At 42.0% G+C, this 26,641-nt stretch overlaps 1 protein-coding gene across 1 annotated transcript in view; it reads left to right on the top strand.

The window, feature by feature from the left end:
- Positions 1–25,003, top strand: part of LOC139735870 (forkhead box protein O1-like) — a 172,960-nt gene extending 147,957 nt beyond the window's left edge. Inside the window, exon 4 of the mRNA XM_071646617.1 lies at positions 24,470–25,003. The gene's annotated coding sequence lies outside the window, so the exon portion shown is untranslated. The remainder of the gene's footprint in view (positions 1–24,469) is intronic.
- The last annotated feature ends 1,638 nt before the right edge of the window (positions 25,004–26,641 follow it).

Here is a 26,641-nt window from a genome sequence, read left to right as displayed (position 1 = left end):
CTATTCATGCAGCAATATCTTGTGTGCTGTGCAAATGTCACCTTCGAATGAGGAGGCGACATATGTTTAGATTGAAGCGTGACGTTACCCACGCACAAGTGGAAAAACAAGTTTTGTTTTTTTCCTCAACAAGGAATATATACAAAGCTATTAAATTATTGTCAGTAGTTCATCACTTCTCAGAATTTTGAATGTTGCCAATTTGCATCCACACTCTCAATCATCAAATTCATGTTTTGTAGGAAGAAAATATAGAGACTGCTGAGATGAAATACCAATGCCTTATTTAAAGAAAAAACATATATAATCAAAACTATGTCACGTCATCACTACTGCACACGGTTGGCAGTGTCAGGGATACTGTATGAGGCACTAGGCACGGTAGAATTCAAATTATGGACACTGTTGTAGGAAATTTCTAAAGGTACGTGCAAATTAGCACTGTGTGGGAATTTTAAAAGGTGGACAAATGTACTACAAAAAAGTAAAAAATCTATATTATCTGTATCTATCGTGACCGAGCAAACCTTAGAATCACCAAGAGACTGAGGGAAAGACAGAGTGGGCAAGGATGAAAGAGGAGGAGGGTGAGGGGGGGCGAGAGAAAGAGAGCAAAATGTCTGACGTGAAGACACACTTTGGTATTGACCTACATTTTGCTGCGTGCCTGGCGATGGGTGAAGTTTGTGGAATTGATAAATTGACGCTCGGAATAATTTAACCATTTTGTGAGACCATGGCGATGAAGCGAAGCTTCCATCGTTCTCAATATCTCAATTATTTACAACCCCCTTACGCCCCCCCCCCAAAAAAAAAAATGGGAAGTTGAAGCACAAGGAACTAATTTAGACAAGACAGTAAGTAAAATTTTATCTTCATCTCAGCTCTTTACTTCTCCAACAGTATCAATAACCCAAAGTACATAACTCTGAAAACTCATTGTACATCCTATTAAAAGAGACATACGTATATATTCAGTTGATTTAGCCTTAACCTGTTGAAGACAGGCTGATTTGCTTTAACACACATTTCCCATAGACACCTGCCCGAGTATGCTTGGGACTAAATAAGTAGTTATCCAATGGGTTAATGTAGTCCTACATCTTTTTATATTTGCCCACTATAATACAGTCGTTTGTGAGTTGTGTTAGTTTCCAACAAGAGTGCGAGGCAGAATCGCAGGTAAGCCTCAACCACCTTTGCTCAAATGGAGAGTTTGTGAAGTGCAGTGTAAATTTGCGGCATAATATGCATAAAGTACATCTTCGGTGGTGTTGGCAAGACTCTCAGAAATGTCACTTGTTTCCAGCTGGCTACCAAGGAAGAGATCCTACAGATGTCGCACAGCAGCCAGGATGAAGGCCATCCCCACCAGCCAGCCAGCCAGCCTGCTGCAAGTGCATTCTCCTCACAGATTTCAGACCTCTTCCCCCCATCTCTCACTGTGCAAGTGGCGTCGTCGAGGGAGACAGGGCTACCCTCTTCCCCTCCTCCCCCGTCCACGCTTGAGTGGGTCTCGAGAGGCGTGCCAGGATGTCGGGGAGGAAGACGATGGCCGAGTGTCCGGTCCTCCGGGGAGGCATCTCGAGCCGACTCCTTTGCCTTCCTCCAGGGATGATGGCTCTCTCTCGGTTCCTGCAACCTCTCCTGCTCTTCTTTCCTCCGTTCCTTCTCCTCCTCACCATCACTATAGTGCCCCTCATCTATCACATCTGCACCCCCCCCCCCCCACCATGATCTTTCCCCTTCATCCTCTTGCTCCTCTTCTTCATCCTCCCCTCCCCCTCCTCCGCCCGAACCCCGCCCTCCTCCGCCCAATCCCTTCTATCCAAATGTCAAGGCCAGCATGAAAGATGGCCGGCACTGGAGGCTGGCCAGAATGTATGTCAGAGATCCATAGAAGGCATATGATGCACATAGCAGTTACACATTACAGTTGGCAAGCTGTGCCCTAAGCACACCTTTCTTGGGTGACATATCACTTTCTCCTCATTGCTAACGCCTTTGCGAAAGCTGCCAAAAGTTGAGTCAGATAACGGAATCGATGGTTGTTGATTTTGTTAGCCACATGAATTTTTAAAAAAAAGATATGAGATATACAGTCAAGTTACCTGAGTTTCATATTGGAGATGGAATATCCACTCGAGTTTCTTTTATTTCGTATTCATCATGTTTCCACACAAGTGTGACAGCATCATTTAGTTACTTCTTATGTGGGAGTATGAAAGTGTAAAATATTGATCATTCTGAGGGACTTGGCAATCATGATGGATGGTAACACTTGTCTGGTTTAGAGTAAGCAACATTTTCTTTGCATGGGCCCATGAAAATAAAAGGTGAAAAACGTTGCTCATTTTAGGTGCATGTGAGTCATAATGCTGTATGAAGTTTCCTCGTTTACTTACACAATAGTCTTTTGTGTGTACAACGTGTTACGTAGTCACGGGGACACACTTCCGTGGCTCTGCGCCAGACCAATCGGGAATCTCCTTCAGAAGCACCTACAAGTAGCTCAAGAGTGCTGCGAGGAATCCAACACCAACAGCGGATTGTACTCTTATACAACGGCTCAAAGTCCGCAATGACTCGCGTGCGTGCTGTCGTAGTAAGGTAGCGTTCTCCTCCTCTGCTTTGCCGTCTTGGTTGCGCAAGGTGCAGATGATGCAAGAGTTTCTGAACGAAAATGATGCTAACTTCAGGCCAAATTTTTTTTCTCTTTCTTATGAAATTGATAAAATTTTGGAGTGGATTTCTTCTTTCAAGGAAAACAATCCACACCTTTTGGTTCGTCTTTTACCCAATTCCACACATTTTTTCTCTTGACCCTTGAGCAGCCAGCCTTCATTAGATAGGTTGTATTCATTGGGTGAAATAAAGAAAGAGTTTTTTTAATGTGGTACACATCTTGGAAAATGTGACAATTTCTCCTACTGCACACAACATCTTCCCTGCAGTAAGCACATCTCATGGGTTTGTTGTTGTGTTGGTTTTTTTTTAACTCTTCTTCTTCCCACTCAAAATCACAAGTGCATCTATTCAACAAGCCTCTTGCATGATGGAGGTTCAATTCTATGCCAAGATGAAAAGCTCACTCACACATATCCACCATTTCTCAATTATAAATGAGATTCAGTTGCAAAAGGTTTCTAATCTCCTAACTCCGCTCCCTATCTCTCCCCCTCTCTTTCTCATTCCTCCCCCCCCCCCCCCCCCAATCCTTGCACAAGAATTTCTTCTGTAGTGTGTGTGGTGGTTTTTTTTTTCAGAATCTTGAGGAATTGTCGTGAAAATAAAGGCTCATTTTTGTGTGAGCGAAAACGCATCTCACGTAGCAGCAAATCTAATGATGCCTGTGCAGGCGTAAAAACTGAATGTCAAGCGGTCACTTGTTGCATCGCTGGGAGGGGGAAGGGGGAATACGGCAAAATATCTGTGGGCATTTCAGTGAAGAAAACAAGATAATAGAGAAGTTTTCCTTTTATTATCTTTCTCATCTTGTGAGAGGTATTTGAGAGGGATGATTCCGGTAGCTGAAGAGCGACACAAAGACATTGTGTTAGAGATCTTAAAGATGCAGAAGATCTGAAAAAAAAAAAAAATTATATGATTCCGGAAGAGGAGGCAAGGTCACGAAGGGAGTGAAGTATAGTTGTCAGGCCATCAACCTTTTTGAATAAAAATTTCTTCTTTTCTTCTTCTTCTTCTTCTTCTTCTTTTTTATGTAAAACCCTCGGCAAAGTTTTTTTTTTTGTGAGTAGGCGTGATTGTTTATAAAAGAAAACAAAAATTCTGGCCAAAATATGTATTCCCTTTGCATTAGTTTGGTAAATTTCAGTCTTTTCGTTATTTTGAGTTGAGTATTACATGAGAGATTATTTTTTCAGCAAACCCTGAATTGAACTGCCACATTTTTCATGGATGAATTGATAGTAAAATTAATAAATCAATAACTTTACTAATTACTCCGACATACTCATTCCCATCTTGACACTCTTTCGTACACTTTACACTCAGCAGGTATGTACCAGTAGAAAACAATACTGGTAATCAATACATTTTGTGTCAGGCATAGGAAATGGTACTGATATTTGCGAAGTCTTAAAAGCAATGACATGCGGTTTTTCTATCAGGAGTGTCTGTGTACGTCTCTGCCATTGAAAAAAAAAATGCCAGAAGGTGTATCCCTTCTCTCCTCCTACCACAACCCCCCCCCCCCCTTTTCACTTTTTGTTTTTAATACTACTAGACACCTGAAAATGAGAGAAAATTCAATATTGTCTTAATGTGAAATGTACCAGCAGGCTTCTTGGGATGCCATAAAATTGATATCATGGTAGCACAAAGTATAGGTTGGTAATAGTTTGCCAGGCACTCGTTTGTTTTTCGTGGGCTTCTTGTCTCTCTCTATTGACAAAATAGCGACTTATATTGCGCGCAAGGCAGACAGACAGTCTTCCTGTTGATGCGCGAGAAGAGTCGCATGCAGCGAGGCACAGACAGTCTGAAACACACATCATATCTCAGCTGAATGTTGGTGTAGATGATTGACCCGTTCACGTGGATATTTTGCACCACGGAAAAGAGGGAGTAGCAGTCCCACACAGTGAGCGATGCACCGCCAGTCTGAAATACATCAATAGCGCCAGTGCAGACAATTTGCCTGTTCTCACACACCTATAAACTGTGCTTGCGATCAAACCAGATTTTTGATACACAACGCAAACATACATGTAAACTTGCATGTGTGTCTGTATCTGTGAAGACACAAAAGGGTCACTTTTTTTCATGATGATCACAATAATGTGATGCAAAAACTTTGTCCTTGTTGAGACTTTGCCTTTTATGGTGTATGTGCGCATATATGAACGACACAAAATTTTTCATAAATTCTCTGATTCAACTCACCATGTATGGTCTGCAAGAGATAGTGTAAAGAGAGGTGGGGGGATATATCAAGACATTGTGTCTGTTGTATCTCAGAGTCCCAACTTTCATGAGAAAGAAGTAACCCACCACAATAATGGATATTTTAGTCTTCACAAAGGTATTAGATTTGGAGTGCTTTCAAGAAAAGGTTTTGATGAGTTCAAATTTGATGGTTGTAGGCGGAGAATGATTACATACACCATGCAAAAAAAAGTATAAATGATGTTGAATACATTACAGTGGTTGATAAACTTGAGAGGAGAAAGAAAAATAGGAGGGTATGGAGGATATCTATCATTTAGAGTTCAATCCATAGATTTCTAAAAGCTATATTACGATAAAAGCTATGTGCTATGAGTTTAAAGGAGGCAACAATGCAATCATTCATGAGCAGGGAACATGATTTGAGTGCAATCCCTCAGGAGCGGTGGAGGAGGCTTAGGAAAACTGAATGCAAATGAGGTTCTTGAGAGAGAGAGAGTGAGAGATGGAGAGGGGTAAGAAAAAGGTCTCACTGAGAATCAAGAGCCCTTTTTGATGCCCAGCTTTTCAGGGCTTTCTGGTGGTGGTTTTTGTTTTTTGTATCTTGCAGAAGTGATTGGGATGAAAAGAAAAAGAGAGGGGAGAAGGATAAAGAGATGAGAAGAGGGGGAAAAGAGGAGGAAGGTGCGGTGGAAGCCTATCCCAGCTGGCCGTGAACGCTTCCACGAAGACGAAGGGATGCGGCGTAATGTATTGACCCGTCTAACAGGGTGACGCCGAACGACTTGCAATGGGCCAGCCTTGGTTGGGGTGGGGTGGGGGGAAGGGAGAAGGTTGGGAGGTTGGGAGACGATTGCGTCAAAGCCATCGTCTTGCCTCGTGGCACTTCCTCATCGCCCGGCCGCTCCCTCCCACTCTGAATCGCTGACCGCGCTCACTCTTTGTCGCAGGAATGCCGTCTACTAAAATAGGAGTGGGAAAAAGAGACAGGAGTAAAATAGAGATTGATTATAGCAGACTTCTTTTTTCTTTCTGTGCTCTTGCATAATCAGCTGCATGTGGTGAGATGTAAAACTTTGCATACAGAAGTATTTTTAGGTACTAATCATTCTAGGAAGACATATTTAGATCCACACGATGAGTTTGATTCGGTGTAAATTTGCACTTTGTCGAAGGGGAATACAACCGATGCGCACATCAAGGATCATGAATAACCCATAGAGAATCACACTTCAAGGAGATACAGTGAAGAAGAGATTCTATCACACAAGACACAAATAGCTGTCAAATGTGATGTGATTTTTTCTACACGTGACAGTAATCTCATATTAAACAGAATACAGTGTACATGTATATCGACAGAGAGCGCACACGGGCGTATCCTTTCTGGCTCTTCTTCTGATTTCACCATCACTACACAAACCTAGCTGGTGATTTCAAGCCAGGTACTTCCTCTGTGCGCCCACTTCCCCCTAGTCCTCCTAAACGCTCCCCTGTCCTCCGGCTCCATTGCACCTGCAGCATCCCTGCCATACGTGATGAAGGGGATGGGGGTGGGGGTGGAGGTGAGAAGAAGAAGAAGAAAGAGAAAGGAGATGAGGCAGGTTGTCATGGCAACCGATGAGGTGTTTAAAGGGATGATACAGTATTGGTGGAGATGAGAATTGGGCTTTTAACTTTTTGCAAGATACCAAGAAAACACTAATGAAATAGTACAGAGCATACCATTGTAAGAGGAATTCAAAGTTTATTTGATGAAAATCGGGTTTGGAATGACTGAAACATCCAAAAACAAAGTAAAACAGAGCGATCATAATAAAGTGCGAATCCCACACTTATTAGAATCACTCTGTTTTGGATATCTCAGCCATTTTAATACCAATTTTCATCAAATAAACGTTGAATTCCTCATTGAATTACATGCTCTTTCTTTTTTCATAAGAGGTTTCTCATTATCTCACCAAAAAAAAAAAAATGTTAGAAACCTGAAATTAGGTCTCAACCAAAACTATACAATCCCTTTAAGGAAGATGGGCAGAGAGATCTAAGAGCTCATGTGCTGTGGAAGTGATCTCCATCTTTTTATCCTGCAGGAGGATGGAAAGCCCTGTATCCATGGATGAGATTCGATCGAGAATACCTTGAGGACATTGACTCGCCACATTGAGTTACTGGAAGGGGAGCATGTTTTGTAACAAACAGCCCCCCCCCCCCATTTCATAGCAGATAGATGGTATTTTTTCTATCTTCCCTTCATTTTTCTTTTTCCTTGCATAGGTAGCCTCTGTATTCTTGGATTTATGGACTCCTACGTGTAGCACCAAAGTTTTTATCAGTAACAGAAGTGAGTTCAAATGGTGTGCCTGAATCAGGTCTCTGTCAATTTGCTCATCTGTGCAATTTAGAATCTCAATCTGTCACTCCAAGGGAGTGTTTTTGACTTGAAATATTTGACATCAGCCATGTTATGAGCTTGGAGCATGGGGTAGATAATGTGCCCCATTGGTCCAACATGGGGTGCGTTTATTAAACAAGTTTCTGAGGCAGAGTCATGATCCTAAATGCGATTGAGGCATTTTGGGGTGATAGATAATGACAACCGCATTTTCAAACACATTTAGGAACGCCGATATGAAACACCATTCAAAGGGCGATTTTTAATGCGACTTGAAACCACGATTGCCTTTCTGTGAGTAAATAAACACAATGCCGTTATGAGACATGTTTATCTCTGAGCTACACAGGACAACTTCAAGCTGTTTTCGGTTCCGGAGACAAGCGCACGCCATTTGCGTTTTCTACCCGTTGTTTGTACGTGTGATGAAGGCATGCACTTTGATGGTACAGGTACACGCAGTTGACCTCTACTTCCCGGGTCGAACGGCGCAAAGCAGCAGCCCAGTGGCAACACTCGAATAACCATTATATGATGTTTAGATGAGCGCGGCTCCCCCAAGAACGGCGTTTCAAACCATTTTCGTAAACGCCATTCAAAACATGTTTTGAAGCGTGATTCTCTCTAAGAGTTAGACAAATGCAGCCTTTGTGGGATGAGAAGCAGAGGCGAGTTGTTAGAGGAAGGATTGCGTGTGCTCTCAGCTGTGTGTATAATTCAACAAATCTAACTCAGTCCCACACACACACACACACACACACTGCCCGAGCATTGATTCCCACCGACAGTCGCTGACCCACTTCTCTGGCCTGTGAAGCAAGTCGAATTCAAGGCCACAAGGTGAGGAGGGAATACCAGAATTGATCTCTATTCATCCGATTAGTTAGCTGTCAAATTCCCCACCATGAGGTCTGTCCTGGTGGCACATAGCTGTCCAAATCACGCTTGAGGATCTTTTGGTTCGAGGGGGGGGGGGGGGGGGGAAGGGGATGGGGGAAGGAGGCGACGTGGAATTTTATAGAAGTGACATCGGCCAGTTCCAGAGCCGTAGGAAGCGGCTCGACCAACCAAATGTTCACAATAACGAGCTTTCAAATATCCATCGATCGCCAGTACAATCTGGCCGACACCTCTGCCCACAACACCTCTGCCCAGTCCTCGCAGCTTGGCAGCGGCGTTCGCGTTGTTCAGGGGCATGCCAGTCGATCATAACAATGGACTCATCTCCCCTCCATCCACCATACCATCCCTGCCCTGACTCGCCATTAAAACATGACACAGGGCCAGGTTTGTTCCACTTCCTGTGGTCGCCCGGACACGGTGCTCCCAAAATTGCCCACTGGCTGCGGCAACCACCATACTGCATATGTAGGTCACGGTGTAGCACCATATTTGCCATATTTCATTTTAATCACAGGAAGAAAGGAAAAGGGGAGAGAAAAAGAAAAGAGAGAGAGTGATACCTCTTCCTAATTAACCCATTGAAGACAGACTGATTTTGCTAGAACACGCATTTCCCATAGACACCTGCCCGAGTATACTCGGGACTTGTCCTCAATGGGTTAAGGCAGCAAACTATTGAATAAGTTCAGTTATGATTAAGATAGTATTATTCGCAAATTTTGCCCCACTGAGCCAAGTGTTCATAAAATGCATGACTATACATACATCATGTCACTTGGCATATAGGTCTATCTCTTAAAAAAAAAAATGAATTAAAAAAAAAATGCATATAACCTGTACTGCATCATACCTACGCCTATCTTCCAGTCGGCACCAAGCACTTCATCACGAAAGCTATCAACTTCCTCTTTATTCTGCAGAGCACAGGAAGATGGTCCTATTTCTCCCCGGCTGCCCTTCCTGTATAAACTTGACGAGTCCCATTTCAAAGGTCAACCGGGCAACAACGTACCTCATTGGAGCCAAATTAGTGCACCTGTTGTCTCTAAATGGTCAGACTTTTAATATCTACTACTAGCCTTCCAGCCACTACTAGTAACCCCTCCATCACCCTTGAAAAAGATCCCTCCCCCCCCCAAAAAAAAAAAAACTTTGTCCAGTTAGTTTATTTTTATAACTTTACAAATGTGAGGACGAGGGGGTAAAGTAGTACTCTTTCAATTATTTCCCCTCCCATCCCCTCCCTAGCATACACACACACACACAAACACACACACACAAACACACACACACACACATACACTCTTGCATATGCATATGTACATCCACATTAAGTTGACAGACGTCTCTCACAGGAAAAGCAGTTAAAAATTTTCTGGTCCGTTATGAATTCTGAACGGACGTGTTTGCCTTCCCTCCAGATGTATATCCAGAGCTGCAAGAAAGTTGCCATCTCGCATAACATTGACCCTGCAAAAAATCTGTCCTCAAATTTTGGGGTTTTTTTCCCCATTTTTTTTTTCTATGCTGCTCCCCCCCCCCCTTCAGTCAGCAGCAATGCACACATGGCGGCCCAAATGTGGCAGTGGAAATGGTGTGCAAGCCGGTTTCCCGGAAAGGGAAGCACATGTTTATTTCCATGGAGCCCACTCAATACAAGCCCGTTTGTGTGCCATCGTTTTCTTAGATCACGGCTAATCACGTTAAGCACATTGTGACGACACGTTGGGTTAGATTCTCATGGGCAGGCTCTTCGTACGACTGAAGTACCCACCACGTGATCATTGTTTCATGTACAGAGCCCTTCATTTTCGGGGGCTAAATTTTGGTACAGATAGATCATGGCGTAAGTCGCAAGTGTAACCAGATATTGCCTTTTACGATTAATCATTTGATTGTTTTTTTTTTTCTGAGTTCTAAATAAAAGGGAGTAGGGGGTCCTATATACATAGTGAGGTAAAAGGTAGATAGATCGTTTTGTTCCTGATTACATGAAATATGCTGTGTAGAAGACGTCTTGCCAGGACAGACTCAGATTTGTATTTGGCTAGTTTTTGTAGAGTCTTAGTATAGGGAGCATTTATCTCAAAAGATTTAGAGACAGAAGGACTTCCACAGACCTAAGTGTATGCAGATATATTCTATGGAGCCCTACACCGGTTTTGTGAAATGGAAGATCAATTGCGTCAGTCACCCAACCACATTTCGCAGGATAACTTTATCCCATAATGCTTGGAGTGATTTGGCCCCACGTGGGTTGCCGCTAGTGGCTTATTGAGATATGAAATCCAACAAATTAATGCAGTAATTCCGTATTTGAGATGCCATAAAACAACCGCAGTAAGTGTCCGTGCATGATGTATTTTCAGCTTGCTCATGCAACGCATCTTTACTGGACAAGATTTCACACTTGTCACAAGTCCCTCTTTCTTTGTTCTTGTTGTTGGTGTGAGAGCGAAGGAGCTCGAAAGATCGCCCCAATCTGACACAGGCTGGAGTCTCGGTAGAAACCCCCCCCCCCCCCCCCCCCCCCCGTACTTGTCACATGACCTCCTCCACTCGGAGTGAGTGTACCGTGGGATTTCTTGCCCTCTTAGAGCCTATATCAAGCGGGCACGTTAAATGACCTGAATCAGGCCAAGTGAGAAAAACGAGATTTCCTTACGGATGGCAGGCTCGGTCTCCCTTAACTTTGTCACTTTCTCCTCTACCTCTTGCTCCCCCCTTCCCCCTTCCCCTCCCCCCTCCCCCCTCTCTATACCTTCCTTTTTCACTGATATCTCTCTCTGTATTAATATCCTTTATCTTCTTTATCTTTCTCTGTGATTTTAGGAATATTTCAAGTTTTGTTTTTCTATGTGTACCTGACACATTTTGTCAGTGCATTCTCGCTTTCATCTAAATCACATAAGCTCGCTTAACTCTTTTCACCTGCTTTGCAGGGCATAGAACTGTGTAAATGCTGCCCTCGATCAAAAACCTCCCCCCCCCCCCCCCCCAAGTCAGAGCATGAGACATTCATACTTCTTCTGAGTGTAAGGAATGTATTTTGCAGCACGATAGAAAGCTACCACTTTTCAGATTCCAGTATAGATAGAAGTTAATTCTTTACCAAAGCAGTCGATGTCAACGTCAAGGCGACACGGACAATTCTTCCATCCCTCGTCTGCCCGCAGCGCCCCCGCCCTTTACTCTTCCTCCACTTATCCTCGCCCCTCGACCCTTTTGTACCCACGACTGCGTCATTATGTGCAAGTTGATTGTGCAGATCCAAAGAGTATACTTAGCCCCCAGAGTCGACTTCTTGCAACACGAGGGTCGTGCTGAAAGCGTATACCTCAGGAAGTGGTAGAGTAGGAGGGTCATTCTTTCATCCCTATCTATGCCCAGCTCCTTTTTTGTGCATCTCCACATTCAACTCTACCAAGAATTTTCTACCTTTATCTTGCATATATTCTCTCTCTTTCTCTATCCTTTTCAGTTGCTTTATCATAGTTTTTTTTTCCTCTCTCTCTTTATTCTTTCTGCATTTCCATTCAATAGCATGATTCATTCCATAGTATGAGTTTTACTCTCTGGCAAATGTGCAGTGGTGGTGGAGTGATAGATGGAGTAGAAATGGTCGAAAATATTAATATGTGTCTGTGGCTACATCCAGATCAGTAAATGCAGCAGTGAAATTTTGGTTCAGAGTTGCTCAGAAATTTTTGAGCACTCGACTTCATATTTTGCCCTCTATCAAGTCCTGTATAACTATGTTGCAGGTGTATTCTCTGTCAAAAGATGACTTGAAAATTTGTTTCCGTTCGTGTGTATCCTTGTTTTAATTTGTGCATGTGGTGGATCATTTGCATGCACAATTCCCCTGCTAGTGGCAGGTTCTGTTACAACATTCAAAACTGATCTGTATTCATAATATCACCCATATTTTTCACTTGAAATTTGGACAATCTGTAATCGCAAAGTTTTGATTTAGTTCGTAAAAATTCATGTCTGTGGAGGGCGAGACTAGTTCATTCAGACTGATTTCCCCCTGAAAAAAAAAGAAAAAAAGAAAAAAGAATCTATTACACGCTCTCCCGAGAGCTGCCATAAAGTTGTCTGCCCGAGCATATTTCATTTCAACGACTCTCTCAGATTCGTGGCCGCGAGGTCCTCACAGCTAAGTTCACCGCCATTAGCCGAAAGGGGGGAGCAGAAAGATGAGACCCGCAGATACGGTTCAGGGAGATGAATGGGTGCCTAGGATGTGGCTGGGGCATGGGTGGGAAGATAGAAGACAAATTATAGGCAGGTTAAGATGTAAGGGGTGGAGGGAGAGGGAAGGGGGAAGGAAGAAAGGGGCGGGGGGGGGGGGGGGAGAAAATATAGGGGAGCGTTAGTGGTAGAAAGTGAGAGAGTCGGATGATCGAAAGAATGTGTGAATAGGAATGCTAATAGAAAGGGCAGGAACTAATGATTTATGTAATTATGGGGCCTGGACCATGTAGTCATTCTTTAATTAAAAGATAGATACAAGAATGGAATATCATGCCAAAAGCAATGACATTTCAACAACAAAAATTGTAATCTTTGGATATGCAGTGACATGCGTGTATTCTCACTCTCACTGTCTCTCCCTGTTCTCCTTTGATCTTTAAGCCTATGCTTCTGAAATATCGCATTGCCTCACGAACTCAAACTAGCTATCACTGTGTGTGTATGTGTATGATATATAAATATCTGTACCTTTTTTGTTCATATGTTCTACCCATACGTGTGTGTAGGCCTACATATAATGTATCTGAACATGATTATGTATACATTTGTGCAACAAGACTAATGTAGTAATCTACCAGCATAAACATTTGCGTCCATTGATTCTGGTTTTGCACACCGCTATCTCCCCTGCCGAACTTTCCCCGTTCATAATCTCTTCAATGTCAGGTGCCATTCACACCGAAACTTGCCAAAATGTGACGGATGAACAATTGCAACGTCTGAAGCTACCCACGGGTGGTCTAATATAATCACATTATAAAGCATAAATTGGAAATTGCACGGTTGTGTTTAAGAAATGATTTGGGATTGGATAAGAAGGGGATGATTTTTCATACTCAAATTAGTGAAGAATGCACCACATGAAATGTAGACTGATGAATTGTTGGCCTGAAGGTGATGTCGGCTTGTGGAGGGATTTTAATCTTGGCAGTACTCATAAATCGATGGCTCTAGGACACGGCCAGGGCGAATGCCAACTATGGGGTATACACCATTCTCTTTCTGTCTCTCCTTTTTTCTGTATCTATCTATCTATCTATCTATCTATCTATCTATCTATCTATCTATCTCACTGTCGCTATATATCTATCAATTGATCTATCTATCTATCTATCTAGCCCTCTCTATATGTCTATCTATCTATCTATCTATCTGTCTGTCTCACCCTCTCTATATATCTATCGATCCATCTATCTATCTGTATATCTCTAATCACCTTCAAGTACCCAAAATGATTTAAGGACACAACCGCAAGTGTGTTTGTACTTTTGTCATTGTGCATTGGATGTTTATACAGTTCTTATTACTATTAGTCCATTATTATTAGCAGTTCTTATGATACTCCCATTTTCAGTAGTGCTTCTGTTCCTAATATCTTGCTTTGTCTGTGAAGTTCCCTTGAAAACTCTTTTTTTTCACATTCCCAAGATTTTCTGAATTACTCTGTCTTGAGTATTCACCCTCTTTTCTTGTGTCCTGTCTAGCAGTTGTTTTAGATAAAGTTAATGCCCAATGTATATTTGTCATTTATTTGTGCTTGGGTCAAAGCAAGAATGCTATCGTAATAATCTTGTCTTGAGCAAACCTGAAATTATACCTTCTGTGGGGGAAAAAATAAAAAGAAAGGTCTCTGACATAGTGTTTTCTGTAGCTAAGGGCCATTATTAAACATTTGAAGCACCTCTTCAGAGGATTTTTTTTTCCTCGTTGACATTCATGTCATAACACTGAGATTCTTTCCTCAGCTCTAGTCATTTATGAGAATGTCTAATGCCTGAGCAAAGCGCCACTGCCACAGTATTATAATTTCTTTTTGTATCTGTCAGTTTTTCTTTCTGTGTAATATGTATCATGCCTGGTTACATGATAGCTTTACACTGACTTTTGTTATCATCAAAACAGAAATAGATTAGTGGTGTCTTCTATTCATTCCTTTGGAGAAATAGGTAGATAGATAGATAGATAGAAGGACAGATATTGAAAGATATGTGTATGTTTTTCCGTTAGCTCAAATTCAAAGGCCAAAAAAATAGTAAAGGCCTGCAGTGACTTTTGCTTGCTGAAAAACGTGATACGCCATATCTTTTCATCACCGCAGTCAATCCAGCAAGAAAAGTGCGCAGTCCCACATGTGGCTTGAAATCTTTTGCATGACATCTGGAATGGGATGGTCTTTTGAGACTTACTGGTAGCCGAGTGGAAGCATTCATCCCAAAATATGCAGTTCTTTTTTAATCTTCACTCACGTACCGGCACATTACCCAAACCCCTTTTACCACATGTGGCATTTCAACAACAAAAAAAGGGCCAAACCTGACGATCCTGGAGTCATGGAGGCTGCTCTACATCAGATTCATTTACCAGAAGGTCTTTGGTGGAAGCACTTGAAGAATCAAAGAGCGATAAAACAGGGTAGACATTACTGAACATATTTCATGTCAAGGCAGTGCAGGTGCACATGTACATGGCACTTCATCAGAGTTGTAGCCGGATCACAGGGTAAAACAACCCCATGAGACATCGTATTGTTTTCTAGCTTTGCGTGATTGGAGACAAAAAGAAAAGCGGCCATGTCGTGACAGATGATTACACACAATACTGTGGAGATTCTTCGCCATTGTAATGACAAAAATGACAAAAATTGCTTCAGTTATACAGACTCTTGTAATTCAAGTGGGAATTGTTTTCATCCAACATTCAGACTCACAGCAGTACTGTCCCTGTATGTGTCTGTAGCCATGTTCAGAATTTTTTGCAAGAACACACATACAGACAGACATGCACTTTAATATAGACATATATGTATTTAAGTATACATCTATATATTTATATAGAAATATATTCTTGATTCATATAGTAATAGAATTATATATTCATATATTTGTAGATTTATATGTTCATATATTTGTATATCACCCATGAATGAATTAGATACACAGGGACAGTGAGAGAGGAAGATATAATGAAATAGATTTACATCAGATGTATTCACGGAGCAGTGCATTTATCTCATGTCTATCATCCTGGAGGCAGCCAGGCTCACATGCTCAACAGGCAGCTGGGGATGGAAAATGGAGTCAGAGCGTTCTGCAGAAGAGATGCGAGGGGGAGAAAGGAAGATGCCTGGGTCTCTGTGAGGGCATCATTTTGTTGCCACGGCAACCAGGCAATGAATCTGACAGTGGCCCATCATGCCATTAATCAGTGTCGCTGCCTGGTTGTCGTCGGGCTCTTTTCCATCCTTTATCCTCCCACACTATTTCCTGCTCAGTTTCATCAGAATTCCCTTCATCTTGCTTTTAAGATGTTCTTTTGAGTCCTCTTGGTAGTTTGCATGCCCTCCCTCCCTCCCCCACCCTCCTCCTCTAATCAAGATGTGAGCAGTCCTTCACCCCAATTAATATTCCCTTTCTCTCCCCCTTTCAGTCTTTAAAATCTGGTTCTTTCTGGAGTGTACCTGCTGCATGCAGGCTGTGGGAGTGAGGTCCTCACTGATTTCTCCACCTCCTCCCCCCCCCCCCCCTTTCTTTCTGTTTTTCCTTTATACTACTTCACCAGTGCCACAGATAGGGGAAATGCTTTTGCATCTTAACTTTGAGGCTTAATTCAACTCAACTTATGGCAGATTGGTATTGAGTCAGCAGTTACAGAGTAGTTCCTTGATATCTAGATTTGGAAATATTTTGATTGCTTTCTTTAGTTAGGAAAATTTATTGTGTTCTCAAATTTGATCGTTATGCCGCAGGTATCATACAGTCTGGTAAGTGCAGGTACCGTAGAACTAGAAATTTTTGCGTGCATGAAAGTTTCACTAATTTCACGAGGAGCCAAAATTCATGAAAGTAAAAGTCATGGAAATGTCTTTTGCCTGCACCATGCATGCATTGAATGCAGTTGCCAATTTGCTAAAATTTCATGCTGCGAAAAAGGCAGTCAGCTCCATTATTTGCAAATGTTTCTGGGTTTTACAGGACTGATCATCATATCGCCATCAAAGTTCAAACCTGGTGCTTGTGTCATGGTTGACGGAGGGTTACATAGTTTGAGATCATTTTGGAAAATCTGTTCTACATTTTATCATGGCATATACAGTAGCAGTACTAACTGTCACACTCTACCTGGTTCCCCATTTTCATTCTCCCCCCTCTCTTTCCTCCGCCATTCTGTCCCGGTTGTTTTGAACATACTTGGAATGCGCATCGTGCATCTTTTAGCTATACAGATGGCCAAGCCCAAGCGCAGTGAACTGCGTATGAACTCCAATTTGCGATTTCCTCCTCTTACTTACCGCCTAATAAATCTGGACTGCAAGCGGAGCAGAGGCGAGAGACCTCCCCGGTTTGCCGGCGAAATTTGCTCGTGATTTTCCTGATAGCGGTCTTCAAACAACCTGGAGGAACTTCATCCCCCTTTTGGAGGCAGAAATAATACACACACCAACTTCCACACGTTGTTTTCTCCCTCCCCCCCCCCCCCCCAAATCTCAGTCCATCTCACCTCCTCCATTCTCATGACAGGTCAGCGGAGAGGGTCGCACAGACAGAAGCTCCATTCACACACAAGAGTTATCAGTTTTTGGATCATGTTTCCATACTTTTGATTTTATTCGTCACCGTTCCATACATGTACATGCCCCCCCCCCAAAAAAAAAAGAGACAATAATGATCATAGATAACAGATTAAATTTTAAAAAATCTCTGACCCGTGCAAACCTAAATCATGACAGGAACGTGACCCCGGGGGTGCCCTAGTGTGGAAACCAAGTGTGGCATCATGGGATCAAAAAAGCATCACACATGTTTCGTAAGAAATTAAAGATGGACTGAGTTTTTGAATTGCAGCGCAGTTCGTAATTATGATAGATACTAATTTTTATCCCTCTACACACAACAATTACAATTTTCACATCACATTGCTGAAGTCAATTTTTTTAAAGCATTAATATGGCGTTTTTTAGTGTGAACGGGGCCAGAGAAAGGGCCGGTAGAGCTGGAAAACGATGCGTCGTGTGGATGACTTTTCTGCACCATGTTGTTTCACTTTTGATTGGCAGCTTCGGCCTCAAGACCATTCACCTCCCCCTGTCAGCTCTGATGTGGGCGTGAAATCAATCCATCCATCTCCATTATCAAAATTTCGTTTCGGACGTCTTTATTTTTTCTTCCCCCGGTACTTGTGGTAATCTCGGTGGCCTGGATGTATGTGTGTCTGTCTGTCTGTCTGTCCGTCTGTCTGTATGTGTGTCTATGTGTCTGTGTGTGGCCCCTGTTTTTTTTCTTCTTCTTCGTCTTCTTCTTCTTTTTGGCCACTGTGTGTGGTCCTCACATGTCAATTGTCTTACTTTCTCAAAGTAGGCTTAAAGCTTTGAAATGTGTCAAGTTTCTTCAGTACTATTCTGTGTTACCACCATTCTTCGTCTTCATATTCATAGTTTTCTCTCTCCCTCTCTCTCTCCCTCTCTTTCTCTATTTTCTTTTCTTCTCCCAGCTGACATCATTGCAAGGGAATGAAAAACTGCTCTTTAGATGGAGCAAACGATGGAAAAAGAGGGAAAAAAGGGGGATGGGGGATAGAGGGAAATGAGAAAAAAGGGAGAATTTCAGGAAAGGGAAATATGAAACCGAGATAAGATACAAGAAGTAGACTTCCCCACGGAGTAGCCACTGGACCAGGGACAGGGATAAAAAGATATCGACCCATCCTCTCCGTTTTCACTTGCACTACCCTCGCCATTCAAGCGTTTTGTTCTCTCCCTCACTCGCACTCTCTTCCAACATGGCTATTACCTCTGTTCTGCTCTACTTAACCCCCGGAGCATCTGAGAGGTATCCCTCTCCTCCTCCTCCTCCTCCTCCTCCTCGATCTCTCTCATCTCTTTCATCGGAGTTGGACAGGAGGAGGAGCAGGAGGCAGAGCAGGAGGCGGGCGGGCGCTGGGGCTTTCCCAGAGGCCCACGTTCACCCAGTTCTTCTCTCAGGGAGGGCTCTTTAAAAGTCTGTAACAACGACAGAGTTTATGCAGGGGCGAGAAGTTGATGGAGCATTTTTTTTTTCTCTCATTTATTTATCTTTTTTTTTTCCCCAGTTTGGTTTATCCCCTTGAGGTAAAGAGATACTTGATTTTCAGTGCTGAGACAAAGGCGACAGATCAAATGATATTTGAGTGAAATCAAATGCAGACACACACATACTCACTCACACACACACACATGGCTGGGTGGATATCTTCAAATCTTCCGATGTGCGATCCTGTACCCATGGATGACATGTATAGAGGTTTACCAATGTTGGCTGTGATGAGATGTTAAAATGATAACACCAGGTTGGATAGAAAAGTTATTTGTTTGAGTAGATGTACAAATTGAATATTCTCTTATTCAAAGCAGTAACTACTCTTCATACAAGACATGGACAGACATCGCTTTGTTATTTGTTTTGTCTACCGGGAGAACAAGGATGAGGTGGGATTCAGTCATTGAGCTACCGGTATACAAAATACCAGTCTTCAAAACACATATTTTATCCACAGAACTTTTGTGTTCTTCTTTGCACAACAGTGTGTCCTTCTTATTTCACCCCTCAACTTCTGCCGAAGCCATGGCACAAACACGTCCACCTTGTCCTCTCTCTCTCTCTGTAATTACTGCGTCACCATGGCGACATACTTTTCCAAGTTCCCCCTAATGAAGGCTTCGTTCAAAACAAGAGAAAGGCCTATCGCGTGTCACGAAGCCAATTAATGCTGTTTTCCCGCTCATCTTGAGAATTCTCTTCGCCTTGAGAGGCTGAAAAATAGCAGAGATGGAGATCAGGAGCAGGAAGATGATGATGATGATGATTGATGGTGGGTGATGATGGTGATGATGGTGATGGTGATGATGGTGATGATGGTGATGATGGTGATGATGGTGATGGTGGTGATGGTGGTGATGGTGATGTTGATGAAGATGACGATGATGAAGATGCTGATGATGATGAAGAAGATGATGATTGATCATGATGATGATGCAGATGATGATGAAGATTATGATTAAGTTGATGACAATGTTGGTGAAGATGATGATGATGATGATGATGACAATGACGACGATGATAGTGGTGGTGGTGGTGGTGATGGTGATATTGAGATGAAGATGGAAGATGATGATGACGATAGAGATAGGCATGACAGTAATTAGACCCAGATTTAGTTTGAAGTGGAGCATGTGCTATTCTAAAGGTTGTGTCATTCTTTTAATGCTGCCAAGCTGGAAAGTGAACATTTAGTAGTACTTTTGCAGAGCATTTATGATGATTAATGACGTGCATGTAAATGAGGCAGTACTTGTTCACACCGTGTTGTATTCACAACTTTTGTAGATTGTCTTTGATTGTCCCTCTTTGCCCTGTTTCGTGGGAAAAATTCACCATCTAGTTTAATAGAGATGAAGTACTTACCTATCCGTGTACTTTACCCTGATCCTATTCTCCCCTCTCATTTGCTACCTTAATGGAGATTTTGGCAGGAAATGCTCTCCCTGCTCACTCTGTCTGATTGCCCTTAGATGTGTGAAAATTAAAGCATATGCATTTGCTTATCGTATGGGGTAATTCCTTCTCAAAAATGCTCTAGATAGTTTTGAAGAGAAGAAATGAAGTTATACTTGTAGTTCTTTTTTTTTCAAGGGGGAATGCTCTTGAAAAAATCAGGTGACTTCTGATGCTCAAAAAAAAATCATAAAATCACATCATTGGTTTTAATGCTGATAGTAGGGTGCACGCGCAGCTAAGCATGTGTGGGACTGAGTAAAGGCCGCATATTTTCTGCCATTTTTAAAACCTAATACACATCTTATAGTCATTTCTCCGAGTTACATTGTTACAAATAACTAGGCGACATTATTATTATTCACAGTGTAACTTTGCTGTAAATTAGGCATTGATCACATCAAAATATAAGAGCATTGTTTCACGTCATATTCTAATATGACTTTCCGTCGGCAGCATTTCAAATATCATACCTTTCTTCTTCTTTTTTTTTCGAAATTTGAATCTAAGGTTGGCCTTGACTCACTCTATTCAAAATGAGATCCACGTTTAGCATGGTGGAGCAATGGAAACTTAATAAGTCTAGTATCATTAATGCAACAAAAGTAGCGGGGAAGCATGATCATGGTAACGTTATGCAAAGCGAGCCTACCAGTAGAATGCAGAATTGATCTCGTTGGAGGGCAACCCTGGCAGGTTAGTCCTGGTAGTTGGTGGGGACGGGTACAATTAACTGTTTCTGTGCCACGCAGACAGAGTGCCCCTCCCCGCATGTTGTGTGCAAGAATGATGGGTAATTTGCCGTTATGACATCAACAGAGTACAGACGTTGAAGATTTAAATCCTGCGATTGACGTGTGTGGAGAAGCTTTTATCACCAGAAGAAATTTGTATTCTGCAGACAAAGTTGGATATAATGATAAGCAAAAGATTTTGGGATGACAAGGGGGAAATGTATGATTGCCAATCGGCCTTCAGTTTATCCCCTTGAAAGAATTATCGTTCTCATTTCACTGGAACATGGCTTGCCAAATACTCCATTAGTTTGCAGTGTAGATGACATATCACTCATTTCACAGCATTGATAGAAAGACCTATTTTCCTTTTCCTTTTCACCCAGTGTGCTATACATACATACACGTCAAGGGCACCAAGTATATTTTACTATTAACATCAATTTGCAAGACCAAGACATCTTTTCCATTGACAGAAATTCAGGGGGAAAAAAATGATGGAATTGTATGCAAACTGACTCCTTGGTCACATGACAGATACAGCTGATTCAAAGTCTCCATGGTATGCCAAGTTTGATAGATTGGATTTCGACATCGTAATTGTCTTCATGCTCGTTCAATATCCCTCAAATTGTCACTTAAATGCTTCTGTCATATCAGCATCTTTAGCCAAACATCACTCTGAACCAAATCTCCCTTACTGTACAAGTCATTAAATGTGAAGGGGGAGGGGAGGGGCTATTTTTATTAAGGCAACTGCCCCTTCACACAAGCATGTGAAAAATGATTTTAAAAATGAGGAGAGAGGGGCTTATTGCTGATATATCATTGATTCATGAATACCTTTTATACCAATGTACACATTATGTAGTAATCACTTGCATTTCAGTGCCAGTTGTTGGTTTGTGTGAATGTTTGTTTGTTTATTTGTTTGTTTGTTTTTTAATGTTTTTTTGTTTGTACGTGTGTTCGTGTGTTTGTTTCTGGCTGATTTTGGCAGAAAGCACCATCCATGTCCATAGAGTATTTCTCCTCCCCCCATCCCATCCCCCCCCCCCCACCCCCAGTGGTTACTCAACTACCATGATTGAAAGTCGGTGCACAGAAGGCAATTTAGCATCGCCCTTGCTTTCTTTGTGGCCACGACTTTTTTGTTAAAGGTGGCCCAGGAGCATTTCTCAATCTCCTGATTGGTCATCAATGCAAGAGCGATTGGCAGGGTGCGACTCCAATGTGACTGTCAAGGTTGCAAGGTGCTACCTCTGACATGCAAATCACTCAAAAGCAGCATTTGGACGGGAAGACCGTGAAGTCCAAGTAGCCGTAGTTGTAGGCCGTGGATTCTACAGAAAATACCGTAGGGATGGTGGTTGTATCAGGCCATTGCATTTCTGTCTTGTCAACTCTCAAACCTTCTACTGTCAGTCTGAGATGCCCCCTCGACCAGTGATTTCTGTCCGCTTTGAGGTCAAGTCATGTCCTCCTTTGTAATGGGGATATGTGCCACTGTTGCAGGGAAGCAGAAATTCATCAAATTATATGCCACGAATGGCTCATTTTTATATCAACAGATTTCCTTTCACTGTATAGTGTTGCAACCTGCAGCAAGAATGATCTCTTTCTCTTTGAATGCATCAAGGGTACATATGTATCTAGTCCTACTAATAAATTACCCAGAAGCAGTAGAGCAACACTCAGCACTAACAGCAATGGGTTGCCTCATGTTTGTTGGTTTGTTTGTTTGTTTGCTTGTTTGTTTTTGCTTTAGCTGCAACCAATGATGGTGATGGTACAAAAATGTATGTCCTGTTTGTCACAGAGAATGACCCACACCTTCCCCCATGTCTTGCATTATCTCCACTCACTACAGACTCACTGGAGATGATGATATGCTCCCCGAAAAGAACTTGACCCAAAAATTTAACCCTTCTCCTCCATCCTCATCCCTAGTCCTCCACTCCCATCCTCCACCCAAAGTCCTCTGTCCCGACGCCTTGGCCCGTCTTCCGTCGCTGAGCAGCAAACTGTGTCGAGTGTGCGCAAACTCTAGTAGGGCTCAATAACCCATGCCTGGTTTGATTCGCCGGTCAGGCGTCCGGACACTCGATCCATGCATGCATACTTGTGTGTGGAGGAGGTCTCCGTGCGATGCACTCCGGCATGTGTGTGACACATAAACTGCTGCGTGCTGCCTCAGGATGCACCCATTACTTTGTAGAAAAATATTGTTTGAAAAATTGTGTGTTTGGTTAAAAAGTTAGCAATGATATGCCCCTGATCCACAGACAGCCATAGTGTGCTGTTGAGTTGTTGCACCTAAATGATGCGAATGATACATCAAAGTGTTGGGGGGGGGGGGTTTTCTGTGGGAATTCGAGTTCAGAGGGTGCTGCCATACAGTGTGTATTATCAGTATATTGATATGTGTCCAGTATGCAGTCTGGAAAACATGTATAAGGCCATAATGCTTTGTTAGCAATCGAAATGGTTCAATAACCTGCAGACCAGCCGCGGGCCGCTGTGTCAATCAGTGGCTGACTTTCTCATCAACATCGTGTGATCACATCATGCATTGCGTCGTACCGGTTTTGTGTGACGCTAGTCTTTTGATTTTAGAGGGATATGCCACAATTTGAATGCCACAGTTTTTCTCCCCCATCTTGTCTGGTTGGAAGCATCAAGTCTTTGCGTGGGATATCGCCGTGTTGTGGTGGCTGGATCCTTGAAAGAGATGATATCTGACAGAGAAAATCAATGTGGAGCCCTGGAAAAAAAAAAAAAAAAGCTCCCTTGTTAAGAGTCATTAGCTCTGTCATTTGTGTCGGCATGGCAACGCATTTTGCCCGTTTTTTTTTTTTTTTTTGCAGGGAGGGCATCATGAAATGCCCATGTCTGCCACTCCAGTCATTACTACATTAGGATATTTAAGACTGTAAAGCAAAGAAGAGTTCCATCTCTTCCATTTCCATGGCTACAGGAGTGTGTCTCTTTCCTATGTGTATCGATAGGCTGTTGTGCTTGATGTAGGGTGTGGCCCTGTAAAGTCATAGGTGATGATTACATTTACATAAAAATCTTGTTGGTAGACACATCTAGCATTTTTTTTTTTCTGTGATGGGGGGGGGGGGGAGAGACAATATGGCAGCTTTTTAAAGTAATTCTTTGTAAGCATTACTGGAGTAAAGGTGACTTTGACAGTTGAAGGGGTTGGGGGAGGGGGACCACAGGGGATCAAGCTAGAGAGAGGTACTGTCATGAAATGTATTTCCTGGACTTATTTATGAAGAATATACCTTAAAACACCTGTGCACATGAAAGCTTGACATCGTCCACCTACAGTAATCAATCAAAGCTTAGTGTATTCCCTCTCTCTCTCTCTCTCTCTTGCTTTCTCTCTCAAAAGTATAGTGAAACTGGTTTCGCTTCTGCATTTGCTGCGGAAGATTCATCAATGTCATTGAAACGTGATTAATGAAGAAATAGGTGCCAAAAGTATCCGGTGTACTGTACGATCTGCCTGTCTTGCCAAGACAGCTTCATTCAGACTGAGATGATGTATCTAAGTACCTTTTCCAGCATTTGGAGAAAACACTGACAACGAGCTTGCTCATTCCCATGAAGTTTTGTGCATTTCTGTGTTGGGAACTTTCAAACCTGCATTTATCACAACTTACACAAGATACTTTTGTTATCTGATGTAACATGATTTTCTTTTCTTTCTCTCTTTCTCTCCTCCATTGCAGATATTGAGGGAAACCAACAGAAGACAGACGTTGATCAATTTTTTTCCTATCATTTCGGATCTTTTTTTTTTCTTAATCCGGGGCAAATTCTGGGATTCTGCCGCTGGACAGACAGCCAAGGAAAAGGTGGAGAAGCCTGCTCATGAACGCATTTGACTGGGAGACAGAAAAGGAGATTGAACGGAGGTTGGACTGTACGGAAGCTGCTACTGGTGGGCTTTGCCGCGGAGGAGGAACCTTGCTTTCGTGGATCTGATCGAGATGGTGGCAGCACGCTGTACAAGACAAATGCTTTTCCTTGTGTGTCTTTTTTTTTTTTTTTTTGTCATCGTTGCCTTGGAGACAAACAAAAAAGGAGAAAAATCTTTGAAATTGTACCACAATTGTTTTGGGATGGGCAAGTTCAAGAGTTGAAGGAAGTATTGCGAGAGCTTTACAGGACAGAAGCGGATTACGACATAGAAAGGGAAGAATGTGCAGGAGTGGCGATTAAAAAGTAGATAATTGGAAGAGCATATTTTCAAGCGGGCTTTTAAAAAACAAACGGACAGGGAATTTCAACATTCCGTATAAATTTCCTCTTTTTTTTGTGGCATAGCTTGAAGTTTGGTGTTGACTCATCTTTTTCTTCTCTTATTTTTTTTTTCTTATTTGGTTAAGAGAAGCGCTAGTGCAGAATAACATGAGAGTATATTAGGGTCATGGAATTTTCTCCGTTCTGACGTTGAAGACACAACTTCAGCATAAATCGATCAAAATGCTATCTGAAATAGAGAATGAACAGATGGGGAAAAAAAAAACTATCAAATATGTGCACTAATCTGAGTCAAGTCTATTTTTTCATCCCAATCCCGACTGCGATATGCTCTAGTCTATATTCGAGATGTGTGCATAGATATATCTGATTATACACTATAGAGAGATATATGTTTATCTACAATTCTCTGTGAGTAGAAACGTTTTATCAAAAAGAAAAAAACTATAGTCTTTTTTTTTATTTGAGATTTATACAGAAACATATACGCTGAAAACAAAACACTTGGCCTTATTCAGTCTATTACGCAAAAAGAAATTTAGACTATGTCTATCTATAATGATTTCTCATTTTTATGTGAAAGTATAAAGACAGATGAAAAATAAAAATCAAGAAAAATCTTGATGCAATTTCTATGACAAAGAATGTTATGGCCTGATCAACAAAGACCAGGATGAAGTTTATATGAAGGAATAATACTTGCAAGGTTAAAAAGGCTCAACCACTATGTTAGTGATTGCAAAAAGTATGAAAGAAAAATCACTCTCTTGGTCTCGTACGGACCTTTGGGTTGCCCGTCTTGTTTTAAGGTGAAGTTTGTCTGTGCTTCTTTCATGTGCTGGAACTCGGCCCACTAGAGTGTTCAATAAATACCAAGCACTATGCTTCACGTTGAACAGCAGAAAACAAAACAGACCAACAAACGAGGGAATTAAAAGGCAGTGACCTAACAGAAAATACTGTGTCAGTTCTGACCACATAAGTCAGAGGTCACACACAAAGGGGATGTTGACCAGCACAACATGCTTGTGCGAAATCCATTCACCAACGGCTCTTGAAAGCCATTCCATATTCACACCCTCTGCATTGTTACACGTTAGACTGAGGAGAAATTTCACAACTTTGTGTTGTATTTGTTCTTGAAAGAAAGATAAACACATACTTCAAGCCTGCTGGTCACACGTGGCAAGCAAGCATTGTTTTTGCCCTCATCTTAAAAGTCTATTTAATAGCCTGTCAGCTGTAGTTTCTGACACTTATTGGTGAGAGGATATCCCAAGAAAGTTTTAGAGATTGTATTTTCTTTGAATTTAAAAAAAAAAAAAAAGAGAGAGGAAAAAAAGAGCCGTCCAAAGTTTGTGTTTGAAACTATGAAATTCTACAAAGTTCTTCCATTACAGAAATATCGAAGGTACAACTATTTTCTCTGTATTTTAAAGCTGTGTATGGAATAGTTTGAATCTAGTCATTATATTTACATATTATCTGACTTGTATAGGTGGAGAAAGAATGAAGATGTTATTTGTTTGTTGTTGGTTTTTTTTTCATCAAAGGTAATGACTGATCACTAATGAGCAGGTTGAAAAGAGGACGGAGAAGTCGGCTGTGCCACTGTATATTTTTCTCACAGGGTTGTT

The sequence above is a fragment of the Diadema antillarum genome, unplaced genomic scaffold (assembly GCF_040938485.1).
Source record: "Diadema antillarum isolate AM-2024a unplaced genomic scaffold, OU_Dant_1.0 seq00000604_RagTag, whole genome shotgun sequence".
In the NCBI taxonomy this organism is placed as follows: Eukaryota; Metazoa; Echinodermata; class Echinoidea; order Diadematoida; family Diadematidae; genus Diadema; species Diadema antillarum.
This window is presented reverse-complemented; position numbering and strand designations above follow the sequence as displayed.